This window comes from Hemitrygon akajei, chromosome 4, assembly GCF_048418815.1.
Source record: "Hemitrygon akajei chromosome 4, sHemAka1.3, whole genome shotgun sequence".
In the NCBI taxonomy this organism is placed as follows: domain Eukaryota; kingdom Metazoa; phylum Chordata; class Chondrichthyes; order Myliobatiformes; family Dasyatidae; genus Hemitrygon; species Hemitrygon akajei.
Window position 1 is genome coordinate 87339946 of NC_133127.1, and position 27878 is coordinate 87367823.

Sequence of the window (27878 nt, forward strand, 5' to 3'; positions counted from 1 at the left end):
CCGAAACATCGACTGTACTTCTTCCCATAGATGCTGCCTGGCCTGATGTGTTCCACCAGCATTTTATGTGTGTTGCTTGAATTTCCAGCATCTGCAGATTTCCTTGTGCTCACTATTTTTTGTGCTTTTCACATTACTTAATTTTTAAATACATTTCTCTTTGTAATTTAGTTTATTATTATTATGTATTGTACTGCTGCTACAAGACAACAGATTTCATGGTATATGCTAGTGATATTAAACCCGATTTTTATCCTGTGTAGAGGGATATGGGCCAAACACAGGCAAATACACAGCTTAAATTGGTAATTTGGTCAGCATTGACCATTTGTGCCAAAGAGCCTGTTTCTGTGCTGTATAACTCTACGCCTCTATAATTCCCATTTCATCCCTTTCAAATGGGCTGACAGATTCTTGAATTAAATATAATTAATAATATATTTTAAACTTTAACATTCTTAAACAAAATCCACATTTCTTTTGATCTAGCAACTTTGTTCAAGAAAAGAAGTGGAAGAAGGCAAGTTTGTAGATGACAGGTCGGTCAATGGCGTTCAGCACAGTGTATGGAACATGGTCTACCCGGGTGGTGGTGATAGAGGTAGATACTGTTACGTACCCCGTAACTGGGTCACTTACCAGCAAAGATAGAGAGGTCCGTTGAAGTCTGATGGTACTATTTTTAACAGTATTTATTGATAAAAAAATACACAAAATAATGTCAATGCAAACATGCAGATAATATATGTCGTCAATATAAAATCTAAAAGCGCGGGTATAATAATAATCAATAAGAAATAGCTCTATCGTTGTCTAGGGGATAATGTATTGTCCGATGGAAATCTAAAAGTCACTCAGTTCATTCAAGCTCATACAGGCTTCAGCCTTTGGGGACCGCTGGGTTTTCAATTGTTGGAGAGAGAGAGATTTTAGAGAAAAACTTGCCAATTCCTTTTATGATGTCAATCCTTCGAGAGTCGTTGGGAGTTGGTTTCCCCATTGTTAGCTAAAAACCTTTCGGCCGTGGAAAAGGGCCCACCGATTCCAGGGCAAATAGAACCAGACGCACGTGGCCTTTCCCCTGGTTTCTTGCTATTACGGGATCGCTGGCGTTTCTTCTGGTGCGTCTAAGGGCTGTTCCCACAGACCCTCTTTTTATCCTGACTCACAGGGTCTCAGGTGTCAATCAGGTTGGGGATGATGCAATCCCTCCAACAATCTCCTCCTTGGTTCATTGCCTGGGGCTTTGATTGCATCGTCCAGGATGCAATACACAAGTCCGTCTCCAAGAGACAATAGCCGGTATCAATGGGTCCGCCTTTCGGAGGCCAGGACACATTCTAGCCCTTTTGTGGATTCTGCATGTCTTTCTCTCATTTCCTGTGTCTCCTGAATTGACTCAATAGTGATCTTGCGATTCTCACAAAGGAGGGGGCTACCCCGCACCCTTCGGTCCCTCCGAGCTGTGGTACATTCATAACAATACATTAAGGAGATTTCAGAAACTCTTAGATAGGCACATGGATAATTTTTTTTAAATGGAAGGAGGGAACGGTTAGATTGATTTTAGAGTAGGTTAAAAAGTTGGCACGACATTGTGAGCCACCGAGCCTGTACTGTTCCGTAGTGTTCTATATTAACTGGTAAATGCAAGTAACCCAAAATTCTTAACATCTAACAAAGCATTCAAGATTCATTGGATTAACGTCGAATGTTTCACCTATGTAAATAATAGTTCCCTTACCCATTTTCTTTTGAAGCTATAATGCCAAATTACAAAACATATATTGAGAAATCATGTAAATTGAATAATCATTGCTGCTAGCCTTTTTAAAAATTGCATACAGATCCATTCTTCTGTATGAATTATTTATACTTAAAATGCTCACTCTCAATTCATTTTACCACTCCAAGAAACATCTTTAATCATGTAGATTGTAGAACAAAGAATATACAAATACAGATTAAATAATCAATCTAAAAGAGGTATAATTTATAGTCGTCTCACAAATTCCTAAATTAGATTATATGGACAAATCATGCTGGCTGTCATTGGTGGTTCGACACAGAAATGCCAGTTTTCAACATTCCACTTGAAGTTCTGGACATACACATATCCCAGAGGTCTTGGCTTTATTAACAAAACTGCCTGTTCACCTTTTTGCTGAATTTTTCAGAGTCAAAGAGCAGGGACCAGCTTAGCTGAACCACTGCTGGAGTTTCACTTCAATCAGAAACTCCATTGAATTCAGAGGTTTGAAAGCAAAGAATTAGGAAGTAAAGATGAAGATGTCTTACTTCTCATTACTTATTTTGCTTTAAAAATATTAAACTGTGGTTTAACAAATTTAATTTTTATAACACAGTGAAAAAGTCTTAGGCACATATATAGCTAGAGTACCTAAGGCTTTTGCACAGTTATTGTATTTGTCAACATGGAGTGAGTTTGTAAATCTGGGTGGAGCAAAGGAATTTGGGAATGGCAAGGGAATAGCACCGTGGCAGAAGTGTGAGACAAGTGGCAGAGGAGGAGCGCGAGGGTCAGGGGCTGGCACAAGTACAGACACACCCAGCTCTGAGACACCAGGCAACGTCACTTGATTCCAAACAATTGGTTTATTGATTATTACAGAATGTAGCTCTGGTGTATCCTGCTCCCTCCCCTCTCCCTTCCCCTTTTCTCAGCCATGATTTCCCTCTCTCTGTCTCCTTCCCACTCTCAGTACACAATAGAGACCCATATCAGAATAAGGTTTATCATCACTCACACAGCAGGAGATTTGCGGCTGCAGTACAATGCAATTCATAAAATTACTACAGTACCTTACCAAAGTCTTAGGCACCCAGGCTATAGATACATACTTTTGCACAGTGCTGTATTTCAGAAAAGGTAATTTATTTGATCATTTACTTCAGCATTTTAAAGTTTTTTAAATATCTCTGAGATGACAGTTTTGATTTTAAAAAAAAGTCAAGTCTGTCCTGGCATTGCCTTATGCTAGGGGCATGATTTCGAAAGGGTACCACACAATACCCCACCATCAGTTAAGTTAGCAAACAGGACAGAAAAATGTGGGTGTCCAACAAAAAAGAAACTCTGCATTGGGTCCAATCAGTGCAGCACGCAGGCTATGTGAGCAACAATTACAAGCAGTTAGCTCAACCATCATTGTCCATTCATAATCTCTCAAGGCCAGAAAAATTTAACTATTAAAAATAATCAGAATATTTAATCAGATCTTTGACACAATCACAATTTTTTTCCTCATGCCCAATCCATGAATGAATCAAAAACAAATTCTCACCCTATGTTTAAATCTTACACAACTTTGAACACAAAAGATTCTGTAGATGCTGGAAACCCAGAGTAATACGCATAAAATGCTGGAGGAACTCAACAGTTCCTCCAGGCAGCATCTACGGAAAGGAATAAAGAGTTGATGTTTCAGGCCAAGACCCTTCATCAGGACTGGTAAAAGCGAGGAAGGTGAAGGTGGAGGATTTACTGCAGGTTAGAGAAATCGATGTTTCTGGAATATAGAGAAATCAATACTTTGGATAATTTCTCCTGCCCCGCCCCTCTTTTTCCATGAACCATTCTGGCTTCCCTCTTGCCCCTTCTACTCCTCGATTACGTATCATCTCCCTCAGGTGCCCCTCCACCTTCCCCTTCTCCCATGATCCACACTCCTCTCCTATCAGAATCCTCCTCCTCCATCCAATTACCTTTTCCACCTAACACCTTCCAGCTTCTCACTTCATCCCACCCACCTACCTTCCCCCTCACCTGCTTCTCCTATCATCTAGTTTGCACTTCTTCCCCTCCCCTCACCACCTAGTTCTGGATTCTTTTCTCTTCCTTTCCAGTCCTGGTGAAGGGTCCTAGTCCGAAAAATCACCTCTTTATTCCTTTCCATAGATGCTGCCTGACCTGTTGAGACATCAACATTTTGGGGATCCTAGTCTCCACTGGACTCTAGAGTCCATGAATTCACAGCTTCAGTGTTCATTTAGGAGTTCTGGAACTTACTGGCACTTACGCTAAGAAATGTCAGCATTCCATGTAGAACTGGCAACAAACCTCGGTAAAATCCAAGCCAATGTTTTTTTTAAACTATGCATTAAGAATTCCTACATGTAGAAGTAGCTAGCTATATTTACAACAGTATTCTTCTACTGTTAGGTCATAAATAGCTTTCACCTTTATTATGAGAACATCAGAGTCAGTGAATTTTGAAATGGAGTCCATAAAATAAATATTGCCATTTCAATTTAGCCACAGCTTTTGATTGCATTGAACACACTTTTACACTGCAGTGATGTAGAACACATTATCAGTCAGACTGACTATTCATTTATTTAGAGTTCTCTACCCTTAACTTGGGCCTCCACATTCCAATTTCACAGCAGTCCAACCCCCATTGCTATTTTATTCCTCTCTGGGACCATAAATATTAACTCCATGTTGTCTGAATTTGTAGCCATGAATTAAAAGTATCTAATTAAAAAGAATTAAAATTAGTCATGGGTTACACCCTGTTGCTTACTTTGTCAGGACAACATAAAGCAGCAGATCAGCTGAAAATGTCATTTTTATAACATTTGTAAAAGCTTTTGTATTCCTCCAATCACCATTGCCATACTTACAGTGATATTAGAATAATGAATGAACAGGAATGATGTGAACATCATCTCATGAGAGAAAACTACATCCCAGTCCAAAACAATACATTTATCAACCATTAAGTAAACTGAAATTTATTCCAGTTTTCCTTTAAAATTCTACCCTTACTCAGCAAAGTGCACAAACTGACACCAGAATGAGAATAGCCCTGAAGCCCACATTCCATCAGAGAATTGAAGATAACCAGAGCTGACAGTGGGGTATTTTGCATTTATGTTTGATGTTGTAATTGCTCTAAGTAGATTCTGCAGACAATTCAACCTTTTATCCATCTCCATCATTTTGAACAAAAGATTTCTTTACAGCTAGTTAATTTGAATGTCTATGTGAAAATAAAATCAATTTAATCAAGTTTTTCTCATATAAGTGAAACAAAACACACACAGCTCTTTTAATTTAATGAATTACAAAAGAAAGACTAGCCTTTTGTCAGAAACAAACTGCTCCAAGCTTCTTCCTTTTAATGATTAGTGATTTTAATAGAAATGCAGGGAATTTGCAGATATTTCTAAACATTATATGCTGCTAATGAATAGGTTCCTTAACAATAATGATTTACTTTCATTAAAATTCACCAAATATATAACATAGACACTCGTGGAAACTACATCTCAGAATTACAGTATGTTCTGAAATTTGTATGCCAGCAACAAATAAAAGAAAAGGCAAGTAGATAATTACTAACATGAATCCTGAACCATCATAGAACTGTTGACTCAATTAAAATAAACAAACTTTAAATTTAACTCGCACTAACAATCAAAATAAAACATGAAATAGAATTTGAAACCTTTCAGCATTTATTCTCATTCTGTGAAAGTTAAATTCCTGTCAGATTCCTTTCAAATAATATTTATAACAGACATCTCAAATAAGAGACAAAAATCTAACTTACTCAGCTAAATCCGACCAGCACCAGCCGTTTTGCAGACTAGTATGCGGCCATTGTAAAAGCAGCATGCTATTTGAACTGCACCAACAGACACACTGATGTGTGTGTTTCAGAAAAAAATACTAAACAGAACTTCAGCAAAAAGAAACAAAACAAATCTCTTACATGTATCTGCTAATCAATGACAAGATTTCAAACCACATTTATTTTAACAGCATTTTCTCACCCAGGAAAAGCCCCTTCTGTTGCTGTGTATGGAGAGACAAGTGAAGCCAAAATTCCATCAGACGGCTCATTTCCTGTCTTGGTGACCTGACTACCTCTACTGGCTGCAGATATGTGCAGCGTATGGCACTTGTGCATTGCTTCCGCATTCCATATTCATGACCTCAGCTGTTATCCAACAACTGTTCTTCAGATATCATCGTTAAATAAGTAGCAGATTACTAAAGTGTTTGTCATTTTAATATACTGTATATCTGTGTTCCAAGGTCAAACAAGAGTCACCTTTGTTACACTATGCAGGAATCTGCACCTTGAAAAATGTTAATTTAATCCCTTGTTCATAGCAGTACCTCCTCTACAAGATAGCCTTGTAATAAATGTAACATTGGCTGCTCAAGATCCAACAAACACTTTTAATAGTTTTACCAGATTTCCATAAACAATGCGCCGGAGCACAAGATAAAAATATGAGCTGCCTATGGCACTATCATTGACTATCCTCTTGTCTGAGTGGTTTCTCTCTGTACAAGTCTGCAACCTTGATTTCCCATTCCTGATCTTATCACATCTTTTCCCCTCCCCAGCCATTGCCTGCAACACCTGTGTTTGTAATTTTTCAGCAACTGTCCAAATGCATACTTGACAATGTTTGGATCTAGCACCAGCTCATGTGAACCTATGCACTATGATTCAAGCGTGAACTAGCCAATGGACATTGAGTGGAAGTCATACAAATATACAAAGCTGCGATAAATGATCACACAATTGACAGCTGGAGTCTTGGAAAAATTCATTTTCAGATTTCCTTAAAAGTAATGAATGCCATGGAGTTTACAGTTGTAACTCAACTGAAAATAATCTCACTATTCATATTTTGAGCTGACACATTACTCCAGAACTGAGGGGATGCCACAGTGATAGACGTGGCATCTTTCAAATGAGTCACTGACTCAGCTGTAACAAAGTGAATATGAGCAATTCCATTTTTTGAAAAGAATTTTCCCTTTTTTTGGCCAGAGTTTGTCCCTTCACCAAGAACAGAAAAAGCAAATTACATGGTCATTATAATATTGCTGTTCATAAAGTTGGGCAGCCACATTTCCTACATTAAACAATAAATAAATTTCAAAAGATCAGCAAATGTACCTTATAAGTTCAAGTGCCCATCACCATGTTTCCTTTAACAACCTGAGATATTTCATTAGGGTACGGTGAATTATCTATTACCAAAATCCCTTAATACTTCTCTTTTATGATGTTTATCCTGTCCAGTATTGCATACATTTCTCCTTAACTATATCATCTGCATCTTCTATAACAGCAACTGAAAATATATTGAAAATCTTGTCTTGCGTTCTAATCTGCAACACAAAGGTTATCTTTTTAAGTTCCTAATAAGCACCACTCCTTTCTTGTTATCCTTTTGCTCTTTATGCATTTCTAAAATAATTTTTGGATTATCTTTGACTTTACATGCAGACTTTTTTCAAGCATTTTCTTTGCTTTCCTAATTTCCCTTAATATATTCTGTATGTAGCGCTGTCAGACCTAATGCAAAATTAAATACCAAATATCTAACATTAGTTAACTTTCTTTTTATCTTATCCTGCAGAGACCTTAAGTTTGGGGTCAATCAGGGTTCTCTATATTTGGCATTTTTCTTTGTCAGAGTAACTGCCCTGACCCTCTTGAATGTCAATGAATGCCTCTCATTTCTCCTAAACTGACTTTTTCTCAGTAGCTGGCCCCAATCCACCTTCATTAAATAAATCACTTCTTAAGTTAGTAAAACTGGCTTTAATTTAGAACTTTTATTCCTATTTTATTGACCTTTTCCTTAACAAAGTTAAATCTCACTGATTATAATCACTACCATACAAAAATGTTCCAAGTAGATACTCCTTCCGTTAGTAAACCCCATTCTACAAAAAGAAATTCTCTTTTGCTGGGCTTGCTACTAACATGCTTAAGAACGCAATGTCAGAATTCTCTATTTTTTTCAGAAAGACTGCAGTTTCTGTTTAGTTACTTAGTATTAATGAACTGCTTCTGTATTGGAAACAGATTGTCCATTTACCATTACCACTTCATGTGTTCATATTTGTCAGAAATCTCCCTGCTAATTTGCTCATCTGTTATCCTCAGACTGTTTGGAGATTTAGAACAGTGGAATTACTTAATCTTTAACTTCAACTAACATAACCTTATTTGACTCTCCATCAAAAAAAATCAGATCTGATTATTTCTTTAACAAATATTGAGTTGCCATTCTCACTCCACTTTAAGGTAGGATCTTGTAATTGCTATTATTTCATACAGGTTCAAAAATGCCTTCTCATTTATGTGTATAGCATTTAACATCAGAAAAGAATTTGCTTGAAAACTTTCTCAGCTGTTCCCCATCTCTAAACAAATTGATAACTTTTTTTAAACTTCCGTTTTCAGAAACAAGAGAATATCTACAGCTGTTGTTAATCAAAACAACACACACAAAATGCTGGAGGAACTCAGGATGAAGGGTCTCAGCCCAAAACCCTTGTGCGATTCACAAGGATGATTCTGTTAATGAAGGGGTTAACAGATGAGGAGCATTTGTCAGCCTTGGGTCTGTACTCACTGGAATTTAGAAGAATGCAGCAGGATCTCATTGAAACCTATCGAATGTTGATAGGACTAGATAGGGTGGATGTGGAGAGGATGGTGGGGGTATCCAGAACTATAGGGCACAGCCTCAAAGTTGAGGGGCAACCTTTTATAACAGAGGTAAGGAGGAATTTTTTTTTAGCCAGAGTGGTGAATCTGTGGAATACTCTGTCACAGACTGGTGCAGGCCAAATCTGTGGGCATATTTAAGGTGGAAGTTAATAGCTTCCTGACTGGTCAGGGCATCAAAGGATACAGCGAGAAGGCAGGTGTATAGGGTTGAGTGGGATCCAAGATCAGCTATGATGGAACGGCCTAATTCTGCTACAATGTCTGATGGAAACATTGACTGTTTACTCCTTTCCAAAGATGCTGCCTGGCCTGCTGAGTTCCTCCAACATTCTATGGTGTGCATTGTTTCCATTTTCAGATCTGCTTTCATTAGCTTCTTGTCTCCCTATTAAAACTAGTTTAAAGCCTCCCAAAATAGTAAATTAGCCTTTGAGAACAGCAGTCCTTATTGGCAGGCAATTCACCTGGCCTGAACAGATCCCTCTGATGCACCATCAATAACTCTCCGAGATAGAAAGAACAAGCAGCAATTGACCACCACACTACATCCTGGAGACTGAGGCCAGGGCTCAGGCTCCAATTGCCTTTATACCGGGGTCCGTGGGAGGAGCCATGGTCAGTGGGAGGAGTCACAGGAGCAGTCAGTGGGGGGGGGCGTGTCCAGACAAGTATATGTAGTTCACCACACCCTCCTTCCAAACACTGGTCGTAAATGCATAAGAATCCTTATGCCTTCATTCTGTACCATTTCACCAGACGCACATTCATTTTACTATGCTCCTGTGCATCCAACTGTAAATGGCCCATGGCATAATTCAAAATTATTATTTGCCTTGCATCTTAGCCTCTTCTCTAACTTCTTAAAATCTGCCTGTCATAGGCCAGGAATTCCCATGAGGCACAAAATGGGACAATTTTTTTTCCAAGGAAGTTTGTGAAAGTCCTTGAAGTAACTTGTCTTTCTTCCAGAAAATCTATTCTCATGACAGAGCTTTGAGTAGAATTCCACATACAAATATTGTGGCTACAAAAACAGGCCAGAGAGTGACTGTTCTGTAGCAAGTGACCCATGACCAGCCTCTCTAAAGTCATCTGACTACCTGCAAAAGAATTAGCTGGTCTTAAACCTTACATCCACACCAGGACTCGCTGCTTATTATATTTTATTTTTATTTAGAAATACAGTACAGTAACAGTCCACTCTGCCCAACAAGTCCATGTCGCCCAGTTAGAGGATGTGACCAATATGTTACCCATACATCTTTGGAACGTGGGAGAAAACTGGAGTACCCAGGGGTCACGGGGGGACAAGTACAAACTCCTTATAGATGGCAGCAGAAATGAACCCAGGTTGCTGGCGCTGCAAAAGTGTTATGTCACTACGCTACTGTGCCGCTCACTATAATCATCCATGATCAATTGGCACAGCAACACAAAGGGCCTAATTGCTTAATTCTATTCCTATGTCATATGATTAACTCAGTTTTTCTGTCCACAGATCCTGACTGACCTGCTGAGTGTTTCGAGCATCTGAAGTTTTTTTTTAATTAACAGAGGTATTTCCACGCAAAATACATTACAGTCGGCCCTCCTCATCCACGGGTTCTGCATGCACAGATTCAACCAACCACAGATCAGGAAAAAAACGGAAGTTCTCTCTCCATCACTCATTGTTTGAGCACATAGAGACTTTTTTTCTTGTCATTATTCCCTAAATACAGTATAACAACTATTTACATAGCATTTACTTTGTATTAGGTATAAGTAAGTCGGAACAGGTACATCGGTATTATTTAGCATCAGTCAAATGTTTGTCTTAGTATATTGTATATATTTTACCTTTCTATGCATATAAAATGCTTAAGAAACGTATGTATTTCAATAATTAAGCCACTGCGTTGCTTAGTAATAATTGTAGCTTTCTTCAGGGCAGGGCCTTTCACATGCTCTATTATTCTCACTTTATCCTTTAAAATTGTTCTGATCATTGACCGACTGCAGCCTAACGCTTTTCCAATAACTGATGGCGTCTCACCTCTTTCTAATCGCTTTATTATTTCCACTTTATTTTCAATCGTGATCGCTTTCCATCAACAGAAGCAGCAGTAGCCGCGGGCAGCGGGTCCCGAGCTCCGCCAGGTCCTAAAGTCCACCACAATGAAACATGTTAAATAAGATCCGGACCTCCGCCAGGTCCTAAAGTCCACCGCACTGAGACAGGTTAAATAAGATCCGGACCTCCGCCAGGCCCTAAAGTCCACCGCACTGAGACAGGTTAAATAAAGGACTTGAGTATCCGCGGGGGGGTCCCGGAACCAATCCCCCACGGATAAGGAGGGCCGACTGTACTACATTGTACAACATGCCTTGTATGAAAATAGATTGTGCACTTTGTTAAAATGAAGAAATGCAAATTATATAGGATTACTTAAAAGCAATTTAGAAAACAGACTCACTATAGGAAGGGGGTGAATTAAACAGTCACTGATATGCATCACAAACAAGAGAAAACCTGTAGATACTGGAAATCAAAGTAATACATCAAAATGCCAGAGGAACTCAGCAGGTCAGGTAGCATCTATGGGAAAGAGTGAACAGTCGATTTTCAGGCCAAGACCCTTCATCAGGACTGGAAAAAAGAGATGAGAAGTCAGTATAAGGTGGTGGAGAGCAAGAAGTACTACAAAGTAGCAGGTGATAGGTGAAACCGGGCGAGGGGGAGAGGTGAAGTAAAGAGCTGGGAGGTCAATTAGTGAAAGAGATAAAAGGCTGGAAAAGGGATATCTGATAAGAGAGGACAAAAGGCCATGAAAGAAAGGGAAGGGGGAGGAGCACCAGGAGATGAGCAGGTAAGGAGATATGGTGAGAGAGGGAAATGTCAATGTGGCTCTTGTTTGTTCAGTTTGCTAGGTACCAGGAGAGAGATCAGTGGGGAGGGACAAATTCACAAGGGAGTCACACAGGGAGTGATCCCTGCAGAAAGCAGAAAGTGGGGGGGGGGGGGAGGGGGGGATAGATGTGCTTGGTGGTACGAATCCCATTGGAAATATCGGAAGTTACGGAGGATTATGTGCCGGACAAGGAGGTTGATTGGGTGGTAGGTGAGGACAAGAAGAACCCCATCTCCTGTGGGGTGGCGGGTGGATGAGATGAGGGCAGATGTGCGTGAAATGGAAGAGATGTGGGTGAAGTGAGCATTGGTGGTGGAGGAAGGCAATCCCCTTCCTTTGGGGGAGGAGGAAATCTCATTAGTTCTGGAATGAAAAGCCTCATCATCACAGTAGATGTGGCAGAGACAGAGGAATTGAGAGAAGGGGATGGCATTTTTACAACTGACAGGGTGGGAAAAGGTATAGTCCATGTAGCTGAGAGAATCAGTGGGTTATATGCATCAGTTCTTTGCAAATCTATTTGGATTCTTGCAATGTGGAGAACTGATAAGTAGTCCTTGCTTTTTTGATGAATCAAGTTACAAGAAAAAGACTTGCAAATAACATGCCTCATTAAACATATTTGAGATCAATAACTATTGGTACATGTAGTGGAGAAAATTCCAAGAGAAATCTATCTGCATTTGGAAGGGCAAGGACAGTGTGGAAATATGTTCAAAATTTTTAGACTTTTTATATATTTAATCTGTGTAAGCTGTAAAATAGAAGCTATCTGCCATCCATTCTCTGGAATGGAGGTGGTCTTCTCCTTGCAAGTAATAAACAAGCTTATGAACAGATCCACTCTGGGGTTTTTTGGGGTTCTTTGTTATAAGATCTACTGAAAGGTATCCTTCAACAGATTAGATTGAGTCAGCAAGGTTTTGTGCAAGGGAAATTGTGTCTTCCAAGTTGGATTGTGTTTTATTTTGAAGAAGTGACCAAAAGGACCAATGAGGGCAGGGTAATAGAGGTTGTCTACCTGGAGATTAGACAGACTTTTGATAAGGTGACACATAGTAGACAGGTCTAGAGTAAGCTAGCCAATTTGATATAAAATTGGCTTGGTGGAAGGAGGCAGAAAGCAGTGGTAAAGGATTGTTTAACAGGTTGGGGGCCTATGACCGGTGGTATTCTGTAGAAACTGGTTGTAGATCCCTAGTTGTTTATCACCTATATTAAAGATTTGGTTGAAAATGCAGGTGGCGTGATTAGTAAAGTTGTGGATGACAACAAAATTGATGGTGTGGTATACTGTGAAAAAGGTTGTCTAAGGTTACATAAAATTGAGATCAATTGAGAAAGCAGGCAAAAAGATTGGCAGATGGAATTTAAGGCAAGCAGCATCAAGGTCCTGGGAGCAGAACTGAATGCAGATGAGAGGTTTCAGAAGAGAGGCAATCCAACTCTATTGCAGACTCGCATTATGCACAAACACAGACATGTTTACTCGCACAGACAGTGACCACAAAGTCTAATTTACACCAAGAACAACAGTGAAGACATCACACTGCAGCTGTACAAAATATTTCTCAGACCATGCTTGGAGTATTGTGTATGGTTATTGTCATCACACTACATGAGGTAGAAACAGACAGAGATCAGAAATTTACTGGGATGTTGCCTGAAATGGAGTGTTGTGTTAGAAGAAGAAATTGAACAAGCTGGTTTTATTCTCACTGGGATATAGGAGGTTGAGGGCAATCTTAAGATGTTTTATAGAATTATGAGGGGCATAGATATGTCAGATGCTTTTTTTCCCCCAGGTGAATCTAAAATTAGAAGACACAGGTTGAAGGTGAGAAGAGAAAAAAATTTTTAAAAGATTTGGGGGAGGGGGGATTCAGTTCTCCCATAGAGAGATATATTGGTTATCTGGAATGAACTACCAGATGAAGTGGTAAAGGTATGTCCAATTACAACAGGTACTTGGAAAGGAGTAGAGATACGGGGCTAACATAGCCAAATTAGGATAGATAGGCATCACAGTCACCATGAACAAGGTGGGCAAGGATGTACAATTCTATGACTTAAGTGCAAACTGATGTATTTTAGAAAGTTAAACCATGGCAGGACTTGCACAGTGAATGACAAGGTTCTGGAGATTATAGTACATAAACTCCTTGAGATAAAATTACATAACTCCCTTGAAGCTACGACAAAAGGCTGACAGTCTGGTGAAGGCAAGCAAGTCATTTGCTGTCTTCATCAGACAGGACACTGAGTACAACAATTGGGACATCATGTTACAGCTGTGTAAGATGCTGTTAGTAGCACAGTGTTATAGCAGTTAGCATAACACTACTACAGTGGCAGCAACCTGGGTTCAGTTCCACTTGTTCGGTCGAACAGCCTGTTAATATGCAATACCTCTGAATAATAACAATAAATAAAAGTTAGTAAAACCACTCCTGTAATATCATCTGCAGTTCTGGTTGGCATACCATAGGAAGGAAGTGAGTGAACTCAAAAGGATGAAGATTCACAAAGACAACACGAGTGAATCTGCAGATGCTGGAAATAACTAAAAACACAAAATGCTGGCAGAACTCAGCAGGCCAGACAGCATCTATGGGAGAAGGTAGTGATGACATTTCAGGCCGAAACCCTTCATCAGGAGTGAAGTAACATGGGATGGTCAAGGGGGGATAACAAGTGGGGGGAGGGATAAAGTAGAGAGCTAGGAAGTGATAGGTTGGAGGGAAATGGGCTAGGGGGAAGGTGGAGAATTATGGGAAATAAAAGAGAAAGAAAGGTAGGGCTGGGGGGAGATTATGGTGAAGGGGGAAAAAAGAGAGAGAAAGAGAACCAGACTGAAATAATAGATAGGGATGGGGGTAAGGGGGGGCAGGGGTATCAACGGAGGTCTGTGAGTTGGATGTTCATGCCGGCAGGTAGGAGGCTACCCAGGCAGGAGATAAGGTATTGCTCCATTGACCTGCGCGTGGCCTCATCTTGACGGTAGAGGAGGCCATGGACAGACATGTTGGAGTGGGAGTGGTCTGCGGAATTGAAGTGTGTGGCCACAGGGAGATCCCGCCACTGCTGGAGGACTGAGCGCCGGTGTTCGGCGAAACGGTCTCCTAGTCTCCCCAATGTATAAATGGCCACATTGGGAGCACCAGATACAGTCACTACCTCCTCCCATAGATGCTGTCTGGCCTGCTGAGTTCTGCCAGCATTTTGTGTTTTTATAAGATTCACAAAGATGTTGCCAGGACTGCAGGACTTTAGTTATGAGATTGGGTAGTCTGGGACTGTTTTCCCTTGAGCCAAGTAGGCTGAGGGGTAAGCTTATGGAGGTTTGCAAAAAATCATGAAGGCCATATACAAGATAAATAGTCAGTTTTGTTTTAATAACAGGGCGGTGATCTAAACTACAGGGCATGTCTTTAAAAGGAGAAAAATTTAAAGAGGACCTGAGGGGCAAGCTTTGTTTTACCCTGAGGGTGGTGGGAAATGGTAAAACCAAGTAACAATTACAATGATTAAAGGACATTTGAACAGGTTCATGGATAGGAACATTTTAGAGGAGGTATACATTAAATGCAGCCAAACGGGACTAGTTCAGGAAGGCACCTTGGCTGACATGGATAAATTGAACCGAACAGCCTGTTTCCACGCTGCATAATTCTAAGGCTAAAATACATTTGGAAGCAAACAGGCAGATTACTTAAAATCAAATGCAAAGACAGTATACAAATTATTAGCTTCAATAATGTAAACACACACACAAAATGCTGGAGAAACTCAGCATACCAGACAGCATCTATGGAAAAGAGTAACCAGTCGACTTTTTGGGCCAAGTCCTGAAACATTGACTGTTTTTTTTCTTTTCCATAGATGCTGCCTGGTCTTCTGAGTTACTCCAGCATTTTGTGTGCGTCGCTTAGATTTCTAGCACCTGCAGATTTTCTCGTGTTTGAGTTTTAATAATGCAATGGTTCTTTATACATCAGCACAATGCTGTCCCAAATTTGCTTATGTAGTGTCAATAGAACCATCCGCATTGAGCACTGGACAATGAAACTGACAGCAGATTAGAGTAGCCAAGAGCTGCTGTTAATGATTTTCTGTTTTTACACAGGATACACCTCTTTGCAAACGCCAGAGTAAATCAGTCAATCCAGTGGAAAACAGACAAGAACTGGAATGTATGAATTATTCTCAGCATTTTTATGATATGTTTCATTGCACAAAGCATGCATAAGCCTTCAGTAATGTGGTAAGCCATAATAACTGGTATAGAATTTCTCCAACCTCCTGATAAACCAATGTGGGTGGAAAGTCACCTCTCAAAGGCACTATTTAATCAAGTTTTAAATGTTTTTGACATTTCAACCTTTACATTAATCTCATTAAATATTTTAGAGCATGAAATAAAATAAAATTTTAAATATGTACAAGAGCTTTTTGTCTCAGTTCACTATCTTGATCTATCAGACACACTGCTTATTGATAATGTTTTGGGGTGTCAGAAATCACCTGAAAACAAACAAAGGCAAGAAAAAAAAAGAAATCTATGGAAAAAAAGAGATTTCTTGTTGTCTATAATTAGATGTTTTCAAGGTCAGTAATGAACACAGTCACATTGTCACCAGTGCTAAAAAGATAAAAACAAAGGGTAGCCAATCGGTTCCTCAAGTTTATTCGGCCATTCAGTAAAGATCATGGGTGACCATATTTTGGTCTCAACAACATTATCTAGCTCTCTCTGTAAAATCCTTGATTATAATAAAGTTCAAATATCTATCAGTTTCTAATCTGAATATATTCAATAACTCTACCTCCACAGCTCTCTTGGGTAGAAAATTCTAAAGAGTCACACCCTCTTAAATGAAAGTGTGTTCATCTCTGTCATAGAGCAGGTGAGAAGGGGTCTGAGGAAATTCAGACACGGCAAAGCGTTGGGACCAGATAGTGTGAACCCCAAGGTCCTGAAGGAGTGTGCTGAGCAGCTGAGTGGAGTTCTCCAACACATTTCCAATCTTTGTCTCAGCCTGGAAAGGGTCCCGGCTGTGTGGAAAACATCACGTTAGTTCCCAGTACCCAAGAAGGGGCAAGTGAAAGCCCTGCATGACTTCCGTCCAGTGGCCCTAACCTCACGAATCATGAAGTCCCTAGAGAGGCTGGTCCTGGCTCACCTCTGACCACCAGTCAGATCAGCCCTGCAGTTTGCCTATCAGAAGCGCATTAGAGTCAATGATGGTGTCATCTACCTGCTGAACAGTGCCTGCTCCCATTTGGATAAGCAGGGCAGCACAGTAAGGATCATGTTCTTTGATTTCTCAAGTGCCTTCAGTACCATACAGCCCTCATTGCTAGGGGAAAAGCTCCATTCAATACCGGCTGGCACTTCCATTGCATCTTGGATAACGGACTATATGACTGGCAGACCACAGTTTTTGCGTCTTCAGAACTGTGTGTCAGATATAGCTATAAACTGCACTAGGGACTGCATTGGCTCCCTTCCAGTTTACCCTGTATACCTCAGAGTTTAGATACAACAGAGTCATGTTATCTGCAGAGATTCTCTGATAACTCAGCAATAGTTCGGGGTATAAAGGGAGGTCAGGAGGATGAGTACATGGCCCTGGAGAAGGACTTGTTAAATGGGGCAAGTGGAATCATCTGCAGCTCAGCATCAGTAAGACAAAGGAGATGGTGATGGACTTTAGGAAGACTAAGCCTGCACTGCTCTGTTACTATTGATGGTGAGTACATGGATGTGACCAGGAAAGTACCCGAGGGTGCACCTAGATGACAAACTTGAGTACAGCACCAACACAGAGGCTGTGTACAAGAAGGGCCAGAGTCACCGCTACTTCCTGGGAAGACCAAGGTCCTTTGGCTGTGGTAGAACAAAGGACCCTACGGAAAATCCTGGAAATTCTGGACAATGTTTCTCACCCTCTGCTTGCCACCTTGGCTGAACAGAAGAGCACTTTTAGTAATAGACTAAGACAACTGCACTGCTCCAAAGAGCGCTATATGAAATCATTCTTACCCTCAGACATTAAACCCTTTAATAAGTTAACTATAATGGGGAAGTGATGACCCCCTCCTGTTAGACTGTTTGAGATAATGTTTTTTTTATTCTTTCTTACTTCTTTTCTGATATTTGTATATCTGTGCACTTGTAATGCTACTGTGACACTGCAATTTCCGTTAAAGTATCTACCTAACTATCTAGATGGGCAATTCTTTATTCTGAAACTATTTCCCTCCAATAGATGCTGCCTATCTGCTGAGATTGTCCAGCATTTTGTGTGTATATCCCCAAGTTCCAGATAACCCACTAGGAATATCCTTTCAGCATTTACCCAATCAATCCTGCTCAGAATATCATACATGTTTCAACAAAATCACCTCTCAGTCTTCTATACTCCCAAGAGTACAGGCAAAACTGCTCTTCAAATAGGAATTAACCAAAAGGACTTTCTCTGTACATGTACCTCCATCATTAAATTTGGAGATGAAAACTTGAGCTTGAGAGATTCCAATGACGACCTGGTAAAGCAAGCAGGCGTTACAACCAGATCTGGGCGCAACTGAGCAGCCAATGCAGCAGTAGAGCAGGCAATGTGTTCTCTGAAGCTGAGAGATATCATCGGCAACCCCTGCATCGGGCGGCAAGGCTTCACCTTAGTTCACTTCCAGCAGTGGGGAAACGCAAGCATAAGAATGGAGGGTTATGGACTGAGTGCAAGTCGGTGGGACTAGGTGAGAGTAAGTGTTCGGCACGGACTAGAAGGGCTGAGATGGCCTGTTTCCATGCTGAAATTGTTATATGGTTATTGTTAAGAAACAGGCGTGACATGATACAGGCAGAAGTATGGATCCGTTAGGAAAAGAAGCCGATGTCAAAGCCTGTGGAACAAGTGTCCCAGGGTGCCTGGACAAAATGGGATCTGCCCAAGCGCAAGATCTCATGGGCAGAGTTATGGAGACTGGAGTCCTTCCATATTTCCTTCTTCTTGCAATCCGTGTATGACACCCTTCCGTCGCTGTTACATCTGTACACATGGGGGATGAGAGAGGACCCAAACTGTAAGCTCTGTGGTCAAAAGCGGACTCTGGCTCATATACTGTCTGGGTGTAAAACAGCTCTAATTCAAGGACGGTATAGGTGGCGCCATGATAAGGTGCTGCTGGCTCTTGCTGACACACTAGAGCGAGAGAGATGCAAGAAGAGGACAGCTGGCACAGATTTCAGGAAGGCCATCACCTTCATCAAAGAGGGAGCTAGGCCTATCGTAACCAGACAACCAAAGCTAAATCTGCTGCTAACGGCCGGGTCCTGGGAGATGAGGGTCGATGTGGGAAGGAGGTTGCAGTTCCTGGAGGTGGTGCACACAACCCTCCACCCGGACGTTGTATTGTGGTCAACTGAAGACTGGAAAATAATTCTGGTTGAGCTGACAGTGCCTTGGGAGGAGGGATTGGGAAGAGACCCACGAAAGAAAGGCCTTGAAGTACCAGCCCTTAGTGCAGGAGTGCAAAGACACATGGTTGTTCCCTGTGGAGATCGACTACAGAGGTTTCCCAGCCAAATCAGCATGGTGGTTGCTGTCAGCTCAGGGCCTGGTAGAAAGGAGCAAAAAAACAAGCAGTTCGTAGGATGGGGAAGAGGAAGAACGAGCCTCTTGTTGGATTTGGAGTAGGCGAGAGGAGGGAAGCTGGAAGCCACAAGCAGATATGCAGTGATTTGGCCACCACTGCCGACCCACCAACTGGAGAGTGTCGTGGTTTTATTTATTTATTTATTTATTAAATTTTGGGAAATTACAAAGAATAAATGTGATGATGAATAGTGAGAAAAATAATATTAACCCTCCCCCCCCTCCCCTTAACCCTTATCTAAAGAAAGAAAACAAAAGACAAAGATTGCCTAGATATCGGAGGATCCCCACATGCTCCATGGAGTTCAAAATAATTTTAATATTTATTTTTACTTTCCCCAATTACTTTATAATTTTATCTTCAAAGGACCTATGTATTTAATCCTATCTTTTGTAGGTATGGGAGCCAAATTTTCAAAAATATATCATATTCATTTCTTAGATTATATGTAATTTTTTCAAGTGGAATACAACTATGTATTTCATTATTCCAACGATCCATAGTTAAATATAAATCAGATTTCCAAGTAACTGCGATAACTTTTTTGGCTACTGCCAATGCAATTTTTATAAATTTTTTCTGATACTTATTCAATTTAAGTTTCGGTATTGTCCCTTCAATGTCTCCTAATAAAAATAATACTGGACTATGTGGGAGTTGTACTCCAGTAATTTGTTCCAATAAAAGTCTTAGATTTATCCAAAATAGTTGAATTTTAAAACAAGACCAAGCAGAATGTAAAAAAGTACCAGTTTCTTGATTACATCGAAAACATTGGTCAGACATATTTGAATTTAATCTATTTATTTTCTGTGGTGTTATATATAATTGATGTAAAAAATTATATTGTATTAATCTAAGTCGAACATTTATTGTATTTCTCATACTATCAGAACATAATCTTGACCAGTTTTTTCCATCAATTTTAACATTCAAATCAAATTCCCATTTTTGTCTTGATTTATGAATTCCTGATTTAATTGTCTGTTTTTGAATCAAATTATACATACAAGATGTAAATTTTTTAATTTTTCCTTTTCGAATTAATATTTCTATTTCACTAGATTTTGGCATCAACATTTTTTGACCCAGCTTTTCTCGTAAATAAGCCTTTAATTGAAAATAACAGAAAAGAGTGTTATTTGATATTTTATATTTATTTTTTAATTGATCAAACGACATCAATATACCTCCTTCAAAACAATCACCTATATATTTAATCCCCTTTTGGAACCAATTATGCAAAAGTTTATTATCCATTGTAAAAGGAATAAGCCTATTTTGAATTAAAGTTCTTTTTGCTAATAAAGATTTCTTTATCTCATCGTCCATATTTACCTTATTCCATGAATCAATCAAGTGTCTTAATATAGGAGATTCTTTTTTTTCCCGTATCCATTTAGATTCCCATTTATATATAAAATCTTCTGGTATATTTTCTCCTATCTTATCTAATTCTATTCTAATCCATGCCGGTTTTTCTTCATCAAAAAAAGACGCAATAAATCTAAGTTGATTTGCTTTATAATAATTCTTAAAATTTGGAAGTTGTAACCTTCCTAAATCAAATTTACATGTCAATTTTTCCAATGATATTCTTGATATCTTTCCTTTCCAAAGAAATTTCCTTACATATTTATTCAGTTCTTGAAAAAACTTCTGAGGTAATTGTATTGATAAAGTTTGAAATAAATATTGCAATCTAGGAAATATATTCATTTTTACAGCATTAACTCTACCTATTAATGTTATTGGTAACGTCATCCATTTATCAAGATCCTCTTTTTTTTAATAATGGCAAATAATTTTGATTATGTAAATTTTTTACATCATTATCAACTCTAATACCTAAATATTTTATCCCATTTATTGACCATCGAAATTGAGTTACTAATCGACATTGATTATAATTTCCTTTGGTAAGGGGTAAAATTTCACTTTTATCCCAATTTACTTTATACCCTGATACTTTCCCATATTCTTCCAATCTAAAAGATAATCTTTACAAAGATTGCAATGGGTTTGTTAAATAAATCAAAACATCATCAGCAAATAAATTAATCTTATATTCTTCTTGATTAACTCTAAAGCCCCCAATGTCTGAAACTGTTCAAATTAATTCAGCTAATGGTTCTATTGCCAATACAAATAAAGCAGGTGATAATGGGCAGCCTTTTCTAGTTGACCTCGTTAAGCAAAATGGTGTTGAAATCTGACCATTTGTAACTACTTTAGCTTGAGGATTAGTATTTAAGGTTTTAATCCATTGTATAAAAGATTTTCCTAACTCATATTTTTCCAATACCTTAAATAAAAAATCCCATTCCAATCTATCAAATGCTTTTTCTGCATCCAAAGCAACTGCCACACTCATTTCCTCTCTTTTTTGTGCCAAATGAATTATACTAAGTAACCAGGTTATATTATCCATTGATTGTCTGTTTTTAATAAAACCTGTTTGATCGATATGTATTAATTTTGGTAAATATTTACATATTCTATTAGATAAAATTTTTGCTATTATTTTATAATCTGTATTCAACAAAGAAATAGGCCTATATGATGTTGGTTTTAAAGGACCTCTATCTTTTTTTGCCAATACAGTTACGATCGCTGTTAAAAAAGATTGTGGGAGTTTATGCATTCTTTTCACTTGGTATATTAATTCCATAAAAGGAGGAATTAATAAATCTTTAAATTTTTTATAAAATTCAGGAGGAAAACCATCTTCTCCTGGGGATTTATTACTCTGAAGTGATCCTAAAGCTTCTTCAACCTCTTTTAATGTAAAGGGCCTATCTAATCCTTTCTGTTCTTCCAAATTTAATTTTGGAAGGGTTATTTGTGATAAAAATTTATCTATCTCAGCAATCTTACTTTGTGATTCTGATTGATATAGTTCAGTATAAAAAATTTTTAAAGTTTCATTAATTTCTAAAGGTTTATAAGTAACCTTATTTACACTTGTTCTAATTGCATTTATTGTTTTAGAAGCCTGTTCTGTTTTCAACTGCCAAGCAAGAATTTTATGTGATCTTTCACCTAATTCATAATATTTCTGTTTAGTTCTCATAATTACTTTTTCTGTACGATATGTCTGGAGTGTATTATATTGTCGTTTTTTTATTAACAAGTTGTCTTCATTTTTCTTCTGTCATATATCTTTGAGGTTCTTTTTCTAACTTTATGATATCTTTTTCCAATTGATCTATTTCTGCTGCATATTCCTTCTTAATTTTAGATGTATAACTTATAATCTGACCCCTTAAATATGCTTTCATCGCTTCCCATAATACAATTTTATCCTCAACTGAATGTAAATTTGTATCCAAAAAAAATTGAATCTGTTTTTTCATAAAATCACAAAAATCTTGACGTTTTAATAAAATTGAATTAAATCTCCATCTATAAATCGATTCCTCCTTATCCATCATTATCATTGTCATTATCAAGGGGGAATGATCTGACAGTATTCTTGCTTTATATTCCACACTTTTCACTCTATCTTGAATATTTTTTGATAATAAAAAAATCAATCCTTGAGTAAGTTTTATGTCTATTTGAATAAAATGAATAATCTCTTTCTCTTGGATTAATTTTCCTCCATATATCAATCAGGTTTAAATCTTTCATTAATGATAAAGTTAGTTTTATTACTTTTGATTTTGTAGCAATTTTAGTTGACCTATCCAAAACTGGATCTAAACAATAATTAAAATCTCCATCTATTAATATTTTATCATGTGCATCAGCCAAATTCAAAAAAACTTCTTGTATGAATTTTGCATCATTTTCATTTGGTGCATAAATGTTCATAAAAGTCCATAATTCTGAAAAAATTTGACAATGTATAATCACATATCTCCCCCAGAATCAATTATTACATTTTGTATTTTAATTGGTAATGATTTATTAACCAAAATTGCAACTCCCCTCGATTTTGAATTAAATGAAGCTGCAATGACATTTCCAACCCAATCTCTCTTTAATTTCTTATGTTCTGTTTCTGTTAAATGTGTTTCTTGTAAAAAAAGCTATATCTCCTTTCATTTTCTTAATATATGTTAAAACTCTTTCTTTTCACAGGTCCATTAATTCCATTAACATTAAAACTTTAAAAATTAAGTAAATTAATCATTCATAATACCTTGGGAACTCTTTAAAATTCTCCATGTTGCTATGAGTTTCTCCCCAACCATCCAGGCAAAAAAGAAGAAAAATAGAAGAAAGATAACTAATATATTAAAAAAAGTACCCCCCCCCCACTAATGTTGCAAATAAAAAGAACACAACATTACTCCCACCCCATTTTACGGGTCATGGCAATCACCATGATTGTACACGTGAAACTCGCAGCCATCGATCAGGAGCTCTTCCAGCTCCCCCGCAAAAAAAAAGAAAATATATTAGTGAAGAAAAAAAATAATTAATGTCTCTACTCCCAATTAATACTCCTCAACTTTTTTTTATATAAATGTCCATCGTCCAACCTTGTTTCAGTCTTCATCATTAGTCCATTTCATTTCTATAATTCTTTACTTCTTCGTGGACATCAGGTAATTCTTGTACAAATTCCTCCGCTTTCCGGTAGTCAACGAAAAATCTTCTTTCTTCGTTATCCAGGAAAATTATCAATTTTGCTGGATAGCTCAATAAAAATTTATAGCCCGTTTCCCATAAAGATTTTTTCACTGGATTAAATTCCTTCCGCCTCTTCAGAAGATCGTAACTTATGTCTGGATAAAAAAAAACTCTTTTCCCTCCTATTATCAATGGCCCATTTCTCTTTTTAGCACCTTGAATAGCTGCCTTCAAGATCATTTCTTTATCTTAAACATTTAAGATAAAACCTTAAACATTTTATCAAAATTGATCTTGGATTTTGATCTTGTTGAGGTCTTGGTCTTAAAGCTCTGTGTGCTCTTTCAATTTCAATTACTTGGCTTCCTTCTTTCATTTCTAACATTTTCGGAATCCATTCTTGAAAGAATTTTATTGGATTTTCTCCCTCTGTACCTTCCATAAGACCAACAATTTTGATATTATTTCGTCTACTAGAGTTTTCAAGCGCATCTATTTTTTCCAACCGTTTTCTTTCTATTGTCCAGGCAAGATTATTGTCTTCTATCTTATCTATTCTTTCAGTGTTTTCTTCCACTTCTATTTCCATCTCTTTAACTTTATTATCCATCTTCTTTTGTTTTTCCACCACATTATCGAGTTTATTCTGCATCCTTCTTATAGCTTTTAATTCATTCATAATATATATAAGGATATCTTTTATGTCTCCTTTAATCTCTTCCTTCTTTTCCTTTTCTTCTTCCTCTGAATTTCCCAAAGAGTCTGATTCCACTTCCGATTCACTTCCAACCGTAGTTGGGATTTGTAGTTTTGTTAATATCTGTTCATGTATACTTTCGCGCATGCCTTGTTCTTGCCATTTCTTCTTGGAGACCGCCGACATTGCTGCAACTTCCAGTCCCGCATCATCAGAAGTGCCATGCATTTCGCCGGGAGGTGATCCAACTTGAGTCCGAGGCTTCACCGAGACGGTTAGGCCTTTTTCTCCGCCGATTTGCGCAGTCTTCGAAGTAGTAGCTTTCTTCTGTTTCAGTTTAGGAGCCATATCAAAAGATAATCCTGAGTTACTTATAAATAGTTTCTAGTAGATATTTGTTAACTCTTCTTCATTTAAACCCTATTTCATTACTTTTTACAAGGGAGCTGGATTCCCAACGTCTCGACCCTACGTCATCACGTGACGCCCCCATCAGTGTCGTGGTTAAGGGCTGAAGCACTCTATGAAGGTTGGGAACCACCCGATGACATCTGCTCCTGGCTGAAGGCTATGGTTACCTCAGAAGGCATCTGGAGAATGCACCCTAATAGGTGTATGTAACAAGTAACAAGCAGTATCACAACTGATCTCACCAATGCAATGCAAAGTTGCATGAAAGTTTTGTACTTCTATATTCAAAAACTTTTGCATAAACATTCCATTAGCCTTCCTAAGTACGCACTGCATCTGCAGGCCAACCTTTAATGTTTTAAGCAATAGAACTCCAGGTCCTATTTTGTAATCACATTCAACTTAGGTGTCAACTTATATACTGCTCCACAATTCACCAAGATTATTTCTGATGTGCTTCAATGCCTCAAGCCCGCATCTTTGGATTCATCTATGCGTTCAATAATCCAGATTAATTTCAACCTTTGATATATTCAATAACTCTTACAGAGTCCAGAGGTACAGAATTCCAAAGGTTTACAACTGCATCATAAGGAAATTATTCCTGATCTAAATATGAAATGCCTAACACTCTACTCCGAGACCACACTCCTTTAGTTGAGAGATTCAAATGAAATAATGGTTCTATGTTACATCAAGTCCAAGGTAAGTACAGTACTGTGCAAAAGTCTGTGCATTCTAGATTTTTTATATAAATTTCATTTTAGACGTATAGTTTTATCTTCTGCCATTAGTCTGCCAGTAGAAAGCAGCAAAATTTTAGATTTCCAAACATTCCCTTTCCAAAAAATTAAATGTTAGAGAAATGTTTGTATTTTGTTATATGAGGTTACATATTAAGTAATAAGACTACTTTTCAAATAAGAAAATTTAGGTATATAGCCCAGCACATAGTTAAACAAAGATAACAAACAGGTACTAATGATCAATGGCATAATGTGTTTAATGAACTAAACTGATTAACTGAAACAGAAACAACTTTAGAAGGAATCAAACTGGGCAAAGAACAACGAAACTAAAAGGTCAGGGTGCAGCAGGTATAAACGTTTAACCTTCAAATCATCAATTCTTACACTATGGTAAGACTGAGCAAAGCAACAAGGCACAAGGTCATCATCCTGCATCAGCAAGGTCTCTCACAAGCAGAATTTCGTGGCAAACAGGAGTTTCAAGATGTGCTCTCCAAGCTCTTCTGAAGAAGCACAGAGAAATGGCCAAGGTTGAGGACCAGAAACACAGTGGTCAGCCACAGTGGTGCAGCAGATAAGAAATACAGTGTCTATAAAAATTATTCACCTCCCGCCGCCAGAAGTTTTCATGTTTTATTGTTTTACAACATTGAATTACAGTGAATTTAATTTGTTTTTTTTTACACTAATCAACAGAAAAGGACTCTTTCGTCTCAAAATGAAAAAAGATCTCTACAAAGTAATCCAAATTAATTGCAAATATAAAACACAAATTAACTGATTGCATAAGTATTCACCCCCTTCAAGTCAGTATTTGGTAGATGCACTTTTGGCAGTAATTACTGCCTTAAGGCTGTGTGGATAGGTCTCTATCAGCTTTGCACATCTGAACAATACAATTTTTCCCTATTCTTCTTTTAAAAAACTGCTCAAGCTCTGTCAGATTGCATGGGATCATCAGTGAACAACCCTTTTCAGGTCCAGCCACAAATTCTCAATTGGATTGAGGTCAGGACTCTGACTTGGCCACTCCAAGACATTAACTTTGTTTATTTTAAGCCATTTCAGTGTAGCTTTGGCTTTATGCTTGGGGTCATTGTCTTGCCGGAAAACAAATCTCCCAAGTCGCAGTTCTCTTGCAGACTGCATCAGGTTTTCCTCTAGGATTTCCTTGTATTTTGCTGCATTCTTTTTACCTTCTACCTTCACAAAGCCTTACAGAGCCTGCTACAGTGTAGCATCCCCACAGCAAGATGCAACCACCACCATGCTTCACAGTAGCGATGGTGTGTTTTTGATGATGTACGTTGGCTGGCTGATGCCAAACATAGTGTTTAGCCTGATGACCAAAAAGCAGAATTTTGATTTCATCAGACCATTGAACCTTCTTCCAAATGACTTCAGAATCTCCTACATGCCTTCTGGTAAACTCTCGCTGAGATTTGTCAGTGGCTTCCTCTTTGCCACTGTCCCATAAAGCTGTGACTGGTGAAGCACCCAGGCAATAGTTGTTGTATGCGCAGCCTCTCTCATCTCAGCCACTGAAGCCTGTAGCTCCTCCAGAATTGTCACAGGTCTCTTGGTGGCTTCCCTCACTAATCCCCTTTTTGCATGGTGACTCAGCTTTTGAGGATGGCCAGCTCTAGGCATATTTACAGCTGTGCCATATTCTTTCCATTTCTTGGTGATTGACTTAACTGTACTCTAAGGAATATTCAGTGACATGGAAATTTTCTTGTATCCATCTCCTAACTCGTGTTTGGAGTGTTCTTTTGTCTTCATGCTGCAGTTTTTGCCAGGATACTGACTCACCAGCAGTTGGACCTTCCAGATACAGGTGTATTTGAAACACCTTGACTAATCACAGGTCTCCAAAAACAGATCTCAATTTAACTAATTATGTAACTTCTAAAACCAATCGGCTGCACCTGTGCTGAGAAGTACAAGCATATTCTCATCCATCATGCAATCCCATCAGAGAGGCATCTGATTAATCCTAACTTCAATCTGCAGCAGGACAATAACCCCAAACACACAGCCAAGTTCATAAAGAACCATCTTCAGTGAAAAGTAGAAGTACTTCTGCAACAGATGGTATGGTCTCCACAGAACCCCAATCTCAACATCATTGAGACCGTCTGGGATTACCTGGAGAAACAGAGGCCAATGAGACATCCAAAGTCTGCAGAAGAACTGAGTCAAGCTTTCCAAGATGCTTGGAACAACCTATTAGCTGATTTTCTTATAAAACTGCACAATAGTACCTAAGAGAATTGATGCAGTTTTAAAGGCAAAGTGTGGTCACACTAAATATTGATTTGATTTAGTTTTTTTACTATTTACTGCTCTTTATAGTAACTTCTTTAATGTT

The 27878-nt window shown here is 38.4% G+C and overlaps 1 protein-coding gene across 6 annotated transcripts in view; it reads right to left on the reverse strand.

Moving 5' to 3' along the window:
- rapgef2b (Rap guanine nucleotide exchange factor 2b) overlaps positions 1-27878 on the reverse strand; it is a 375793-nt gene that overhangs the window by 218310 nt on the left and 129605 nt on the right. Inside the window, exon 1 of one of the 6 annotated variants that reach the window (XM_073043000.1) lies at positions 5803-5897. The exons of the other annotated variants lie outside the window; for them this stretch is intronic. The gene's annotated coding sequence lies outside the window, so the exon portion shown is untranslated. Of the gene's footprint in view, positions 1-5802; positions 5898-27878 lie in introns of those variants that run through there. 6 annotated transcript variants of the gene reach the window in all.